This window comes from Amphiprion ocellaris, chromosome 5, assembly GCF_022539595.1.
Source record: "Amphiprion ocellaris isolate individual 3 ecotype Okinawa chromosome 5, ASM2253959v1, whole genome shotgun sequence".
NCBI classification, from domain to species: Eukaryota; Metazoa; Chordata; class Actinopteri; family Pomacentridae; genus Amphiprion; species Amphiprion ocellaris.
In genome coordinates, this window is record NC_072770.1 from 34,898,799 (window position 1) to 34,907,611 (window position 8,813).

The following is an 8,813-nucleotide window of genomic DNA, read 5'->3' on the forward strand; positions in this document are numbered from 1 at the left end:
AACCAGAAGCTATAACAGAATACCGCATGAATACTCAATTAAATTTGCAAGCGGCCTGGTCTAACAGATACAAGTCTGGTATTGCTTGGACACTTAACTGACTGTCTTGGGGGGAGGAGTCCAGACTTTGAGCAAGGTTCCGACCAGTCCAGTCGGAACCTGGCCCAACACCTTGGACTGACCAGTCCAAGGTGTTCAACTAGCCAGTGGTGGAATTGCAGGCATACTGGGTGGATAGACTGGTGGTTGGCGTCCAAGGTGGCGTGGCTGATGTACACAATGGTGTGGAATGCAGCAGGTGTGGTCTTCAGAGGAACAGAGAATATTCAGAAGATCAAGGAGCCCAGGGAATCTGAAATGGTGAGGTATCTTGCCACAGGCAGGTGGTGAGAGCAGAAGAACCAGGTAACACAGGCAGGTAGCAGCCGATTCTAAACAGGGAGAACAGGATTACTAAAAGCACAAGAACAAAAGGCTCAAACTGAACAGTGAGAGGCACTAACTGGAGATAGTATCACAGTCCAGCATCAAATGCAGAGTGGCGTCTGGTTTTATTGAGAGGCAGGAGTAGATGATTGAATGACTCCCACCTGCTTGCATTCTGCTGATCACCAGTCAGCCACACCTGCTGCCAAGCCTCTGCGCCAACACACACCTAGGAGAGAGAGAGACCAGGGCCGGAGGAGGGGCGAGCATAGCCACCGTGACAAAAACATTCTTATGCCAATCTACCAAAGGACTATGCATTTTAAATAAAAATGTATCTTCTATGGTAAGACATTGTGACACACACACACACACACTGAAGTGGACTTCAGGAATCAGAAAAGGCCAAGAGGAAACATGTAATCAGGCATAAAAGTGATGGGTCATCTTTCAGTGCCTCTGAACTATGAAGTCATCCCACAAGCACTGAGGTAGACACAGTGAAGACAGAAGACTCATACATTGGCTTATCTGAGTGTTACAAAGACCCATGTAATTACCTTTTAGTTGAAAAATGTAACATTTATGCAAGAAAACTGCTTTATCTTAGTTGCTGTTTGCAGAAAAACATCTGTTCTGCCTAATGTGTTTCTCCTAATTTGAGCTTTAATTCAGGGGAGACAAGACAAAGGGCAGGTGTCTTTGGTTGACCTTGCTTTCTTTTATCCCCTTTCTCTTCAGAAATACGTTGAGCTGGTTCCCAAGAGCCGCAACCTTTTGCTTTTTGCTAGCTGTGTTTGTGCACTGTGTTTCATCGTCGTCAGCTAATGTGTTGCTTGTTCCATTTTGTCGTGATCATTAACTGACTTAAAAGAAGCTGTTTCGCTCCCATCAAATCTTTACTTGGCTTCAGTCTGCATATTGCATGTTATACACTTGAGTGCCGACAATATCCTCGGTTTTGCAAGAGTCTAATTATGTTAAGTAGGGAGCCTCAAATTCGATTATTGGAGATTTATTTGCTGTAAGGCCGTTTGTTCTCGCACAGGCCATAAACAAATACCGGACTGTCTCAGTGATTAGTGGATCTGAAAAACAAGCTTGAAAGCTTTTTAATTAGGCTATTGTTGATGAATGCTACTGCATGTATTTGATGGAGAAGGCTGCTCAACTTTGCTAAAAGCTTGAGGCAGAAAATATAATGTGTTCTCGGAAACTCTCTGAGTAAAAAGATGGTAGACGGATGCTGTTGTTCGATGGCAGTTTACATATTTTATCAAAAAAAACCATCTCATAACCAAAGTGAGAGTAAAGTATGGGTAATTTGGATGTAATGGTAATGGTCTTTTCTTTGGTTCCAGCAGTGTAAACAAGAAAACAGCATGCTCTCATTGTAGACGGATTCATTAATAAGCATTTAACACACAGTTGTTATTTTTTTGCTTTTGGTTTTGTCCAAAATGACTATTTTAGAGCTTGCTGGATGACAATAGCAGCAATCATGGCTTTACATTCTCCTCTCGCTATTAATTACGTCCCGTGCTAAATGTTGTTGAATTAGACAAGCAGTCAGCAGTGAGCTTCTCTAGCTATTTAAGTTTTTAATTGCAGCTCTTAAACCATGTCATTTTAAGCAAAACAAAACAAAAAAAAAAACACAAAACTATTGTGACTTTCTGATGAGGTGATACTATCTTGCATTTGTCTCTCCCTGCCACTGAGAGTGTTTTGGTTATATAAGGATGGTTTGCTGGAAGAGGCAGAGATTGGATGAAATAGTGGCATTGATTCTTATTAGACGCAGGTGGCTGCTGAGGCAGTCTGTCTGACATGACAGTGTTAGTTGTCTTTGCGCACTCTTTGTCGGCTCGGTGGCATCCAGTTAGATTCATTGTCTTCCTTCAGCCCTGAAACAAAGGCTGTGATTAACTGGTATGTTCCTCCTCTGTTGATTTACTGCATATGTTTAATAGGCCTGAGAGAAGGCACACAGGCCATTAAGCACAGCGCTCACATAAAAGCTCCAAAATGAGGTCCTGCTGCCGACTCTGAGGAACCAGACATGAAGCGAACCTCCTGGTCCCCGTCCTCGTCTCACGAATCAGCGTCCATTAGATCACTGTGTCCAGGTGCTGAAATACGAGGGACCACAGCATGATTATTTTCACTGGCATCTTCACTCCTCAAATAAACATAAGCATGGCTGAGCATAATTGCTTTGGAGATAATTTTTCTGGAAAAGAAAAGCAAACTTTTGCTGGCCCTGCTATGTAAAAATGTGTACCGGTGTCTTGTTCTGTGCATGTTTGTCATCTACACGTGTCACAACTCTCAGTTAAACTTGCAAAGGTATAAAAAGTATATAATAAAACCTGTGTCGACTCGGTGTGTTAATATTATCTATAGTGTCCCAAAGATGATTTACTTTAAATAATTTTGTCAAACAGGTCTAAACTGCTCAGACATAACCTGAAAAAAACACCAAAAGAGCGAACGGTGACTGCAGTAAAATGTCTTTGTGGATGTATTTATAGAAACTGATTAAAAGAAATGAGACTGTCTTCAGTTTTTTTCCAACAAGATATCATTAATGAAGAACTGCACTTAGGTACAGATTTGAGCTGTAGCTAAATCATATCTGAAGTAACTTTGTTGTTTTTTTTAAAATAATGCTATGCTTTTTAATCTGCCTCATTTTCCATTTCACATACAAAATACACACTCTGCTTTTACCGAGTTTATGTTTTTCAGTTTTTCTCTGAGAGGTGTTAATTCAACTCACAACTTCTGTTGCTGCTGTACTGCTCAGCATTGTGTGTTTTTTATTATTCATCCCTCCTCCTCCTTCTTCAGTGGAAAAACGTTAGAAACACCTCTCAGTATAAAGCAGTACAATTCAACACCAAAATAAATCCTTAATAATAAACATATAATGAAGAAAAATCTAAATATCGTGCAATATTCTATCCATTCTTTTTAATGTAGGTGAATAAGTATTTGTTGTTCTATCTCCACAACAGAATAAAATAACCAAATATGCATGATATTGGAAATGATGACAGCAGATGGACAGTAAGGTCACAGGCCAGAAATCATAACTCACTGTGTCCTCCATTTGCATCGTGTAGTGGGACACATCTGCGCCTCATAGAGTTAATGAGGTTGTTGATGCTGGTTTGTGGAATGTCATTTCCATTCTTCCTGAAGGGCTTGGAGAAACTGGCAGAAATTGTCGGGGGCTTGATCACGCTGTCGGGCACGTCCATCAAGGGCATCGTGTGGCAGATTGTCTGTCATACCACGCTGTCTGCAGCAATTTCTTAGATAACAAATGGTGGAGTTGTGGACATTCAAGTGCCTGGCTACAGTCTTCGCTGACATGCCAGCATCCAGCAGGCCAACAGCTTGTTCTCGTCCTTCTCTTGTCATCTGTGACATCTTGTCATTTAAATAAAGCTGCATTTTTATGGTGGATGTTTACAGTCTCTAGTCACAGGAGCATCTGTGTTCTGGTCACACCATCTGATTGTTGTCCTTTTAAGTCACACCTGGCCAGGGTGTGGATTTACCAAATGGTTGAGAATTTGTCAACCATACGTTATTAATGATGCCATTTCATTTTAGGAACAAAATATTTGTATTGTATTTTCACATTTCAAGAAACAAATCACTACATTCACCTCTATGTTGTGCTAAATCCCTGCTAATGTGCAAATCTTTGCATCAAAGTAAGAATTAAAATAAGGTTCCTTACCTGAAATCAGTGCATCTAATTGAGACCAAATATGTATTTTTAAAAGCTGTACACAAAACACATCACTTGCTCATCATCTACTGTCAACAGACATTACAATTTACTGATGTTCCCTAAACACCCCACATGCTGGCTATGGTACATGCTAGCTATCAGCTGTGTAGAGAGAACCCTCTAGTCTCCACTCAGTTACTGTTTGCACACAAGTCAGACAGGAATGTGACCAAAAATGTGTTGAAAAAAGTCAAATAAAACATTCTAATGTCTTTTAAATAAGACATTCTAATGTCTTATTTATCTGAACTGGAACCAAGTGATTTTATCTACAAGAGCTGTTTCTCTGTCTGCAGAATGTTCTATGAGCAGAGCATGAATTTTAAGTGTCACAGTCCTTTAACTGTAGGAAACCAAATTTGTGATCATGATAAATATTTGATTCATTGTCCAGCTGTAGTTCAGTGTGTAGGATTTAGTGGGATCTATTAGAAGAATTATGATCTCATTAGTTTGGAATCACTTAGCAAAAGTAATCATTGTGTTTCTACACCTACAGAGGGAACAGGTTTCTCCTATTCACCATGTTGTGCTGAGGTTTTAATCCAGAAGCCTAGAAAGGACAAACAAACACTGGCTTGAGGTAGGGCCTTTAGCGTTTTTTTGCATTTTATCCTACATGCTTGGAAGTGGATGGTCACCTAAGAGTTATTTTAGTTACTTGATGGCAGCAGGAACAGGCGGTGAACACAAAACAGACATATCAACACATTTTTTTTTTTAACATGGAGAATTTCTTTGCAAAAAGTAGATTTTTTACACTTCCAGCAGTTTAAGAGCAACATTATCATTCACTCATGGTAATTTTTCTGTTGCCTGTTGAATGTAAGTCCAAAATGTACTCTCTTTAAGCCCTTCTTCCATATACGCCAACTCCTGAAAGCGATATTTGACTGTTTAGCTGCTGTTTGCTCCACTACGTTTACCACTTAGTTGGAGTTTACCCATTTAAACTGAATTTATAAGAAAGTTGTAAAGCATAACTTTAGACATCACTACATTTGTTGGTACATTGAATTTGGGACACGGAAACAATTGAATTTGTGGCTGGTTGTCCCTCTGATGTATATTCCTCTGCTTCAAATATTCATATTTGCCAATATAATAATGCAAATGACTTTTTATTTAAACATTAATACTGAATGCATTTTGCTACATACTTTTCGATGGATTCAACAGACACCAGGAGCCTTAAAATTTTACACAATCTCAAATATTATCAAGAAATATTTGTGGAAAAATCTTTTTTTATGTTTCAAGAGGTGTGACTGCATCAGACAGACACAAACCAATACAAATGATTTTTTTAAATCATTTACAAGAAAAAACTAACAAAACCAAACTCTTGATAGTTTCAGCATGTCAGTTCTCAACATTGTCAGTATCAGAGTCAACAAATAACAGTAAATGTGTTCAAAACTGAACAAAAAATACACCATGGCATCATCAAATAAATATTTAGTGATCCTGCCGTTAGCACGCAGTAGAGCTCTAATCCTGGCTGGCATGTTCCCCACGAGCCTTTCACACTGTTGAGGGGTAATCTGGTCCCATTAACTCTTTGGTTTATGCTTTGAAACAGACCTTTTGATAATCCACCACAGATTTTCAATGGGGCTCATGTCTGGGGATTGAGCTGGCCACTCTAAAACCTGGATACTGTGCTCCTGCAGCCAAGTTCTACTGGACCTGGATGTGTTCAAGGGGCATTATCTGTTTGAAACATTCAGTTTTGACCTTGACAGAGCAGTGCACGTACAGAAGGGAGGATGTGGGTTTACTGGACGGCACAATACTTGGTAGAGTTCAACGTGCCATCACAGACAGTGAGATGACCAACACCAGCAGCACTCATGCATCCCCAAACCATGATACTGCCTCCACCATGCTTGACAGTAGGTACTGTACATGCTGGAGATAATGCTTCACCTGGACTGCATCTGCACTTCCTGGCTAAGTGGCAACACCTGTTCCCTTCCTGACTGATAATCTGTATCTTCAGGCATGTTTCCTGCATTAGGTTCCTTGTTTTAGCCATTTTTTTCTCTGAAGAACTTTCCAATGTGTTGGCTTTATATAGACACGAAGCACAGCAACAAAAATTGTGTCTTTTAGTAAGAAGCACAACCTTCATGAGTGGATCACTGGTACCAAAATGACCCAATACTCAAAATTTCTTATGTATTTTTATGGAACCAATCAATTTTATTTTTTAATGGCTTTTTAGGATTTGTTTAGTATTTTGGTTGTGACTGTACTATAAGAATTTGCATTTGCACTTGAAGACCTAAGGGTGATTCTTAATGCATGGACTGTCCAAAAACTTTTTTCCACCACTGTAGCTTTCTGTTAGAACTAAAAGTGACACTACAAGAGCAGTGGACAACTACGATTGATGTATGTATGATAATAAAACATTTCAAGTTGTGGTTTTCCATATTGTTCAATTTGACAAATGCTTATATTGCTTTTAATTATTATAATATCAAACTAAATCCTCACGTTGTCATGACTGAATCAGCTTTTTTGGTCACTGAAAGGTGAAGCACACAAACCCCCCGGTTGGGGTCTTTTGCTGTCCACCTGTCTCTCAGGTTGTAGCAGCTAGGACAGCATTGTGGCAGGTCTAATCCTCCTTATCTTAATGGCATCCAGCACTATCGCTAGAGCAGTAGGGACAATCGACCCTTTCCCTTCCTTTATCAGCAAAAACCACTTCCCTCACCAATCCTGTTGGTCACCCTTCCTGTCAGACCCCCTGCTCTCTCTCTCCATCAGCTCTTTGCCTCACCGAAATTATATCTTCTCGTGCTTTGTCACAATCTCAGCCTTATTTGTGTGTTTCCAGGAAAATATAAAAAGCTTGCTGGAAGAGGTGCTGCTCTTGAAAAGGACAAATGGCTCGTGTTTGAAAGAACAAAAACCTGCACGTGTACACATACCGCACACAAAACACACAGGCTGGATGTGTACCTTGGCTCCAGGTTATTTTTCTTTGCCTTCTCATATCCCCACTGTGACGGTGGCCACTCTGCAACAGGGGAGTGAAGAGAGACTTTTCAGATCAGATAAAAAAGCAGAGATAGCTGCAAGCAGCTGACCATGAGGTAATATCACATTTTCTTTTCAGAGGCCTCACACAGTGCGGTTTGTATAACCACAAACTCTGGTCTCTCTGGACAGTTGTTTAATTCAAGACAAGTGCAGAAATTAAGTTTTGACAGGCATACTTTTCAAAGTCATGTCAAACTTGTGTGATGTATGGACAATGAAACTCTGAGAGCTGTCCTTTGGCTATATTTACTCTGAAGGATCCTGACTTGACGTAGATCAAACCAACAGCTCAACTAAATACAATTTTACTGCTTTGTCTTAGTTTGTCATTCTCTTTGTTCTTGACTTGGACCTGATGGTAGCTGAGCTGTATGTGAATCATTTTCATTCTTAAATCAAAAACTCTGGATGTAGAAACATGGTTCAATGGATGATAATTGGCTTTGGAAAACAGTTATTGATATTTTAGGTATTGATACAAATCCATTAATTACACTGTTACTTTATTATTCAGACAATTTTTTTCATAATTTTGTGTCAGTTCTGTGTACCATAGCATCCTTTTGTGAAATTAAAGCAAACAGCATTTATAGAAAAAACACATTCCTTAACATTTTTGGAAATCAAATGTCAATCAAAACAGTTACGAATGTTGAAATTTAAGCCAATTGTGTAAACATCCATGACTGACATAAATATTGAGAATTAACAACACAATTGATCATATGACCATGTGGGAGAACTGGATGAAAATCTCATCTGTAATTTCATATTATGTTGCTTAGCAACGGGTTAGTTTATGTAACCCAGTGTTAAAAATGGGAATAAAACTATAAATATTCATGCTTGAAAAAAAAATATATTGTTAAAACATTAAAATAAAAGTTCATTAAAGATGTTGATAAATAGTTACAAACACAAGAAATAAATACGTATATTTAGATTAACTTAGGTATTTTTTGCTTGACAGCTTAAACAGCCAATGGCTGTATATCCCATTCACCAGACTATGTAGAGTGCACTGAGATGAGTTATGTTGTGACTTGGCATTATAAGAATAAAACAGAATCTGAATTAATACTTTGGTTCAAAATCTCCCATACGTCTTGAAGTGAGTCATAGCACATGATTCACATAATTGCCATACTCATCAAACCATTCAGTGACCCGCTGTGCTTTATGAATGGGAACGTTGTCATTCCTGGAGGAGACCACTTCCATCAGGATCATTCACCAAAGGATGCATATGATCATCCAGAACATCACTAATTTGATTTACAGTGTTCCCTCCCTCTGAGGGGACAAATGGATCAAGCCTCATGTCAGCAAAATGCCCCTCAACATCGCATCACAGTCACTGGATTACCTCACTATAGGGGTCAAGGCTTCAGGTCTGTATGTATTCTCTTCATTTAAGCCACACATACACTGGCTCAGCCTGTTTGGCTTATTTGACGATATTGCTTTCTTCCACATCTTTGTGGTTTTTGCACCACTGAACCCTCAAATGTGCATTCATCTTTGT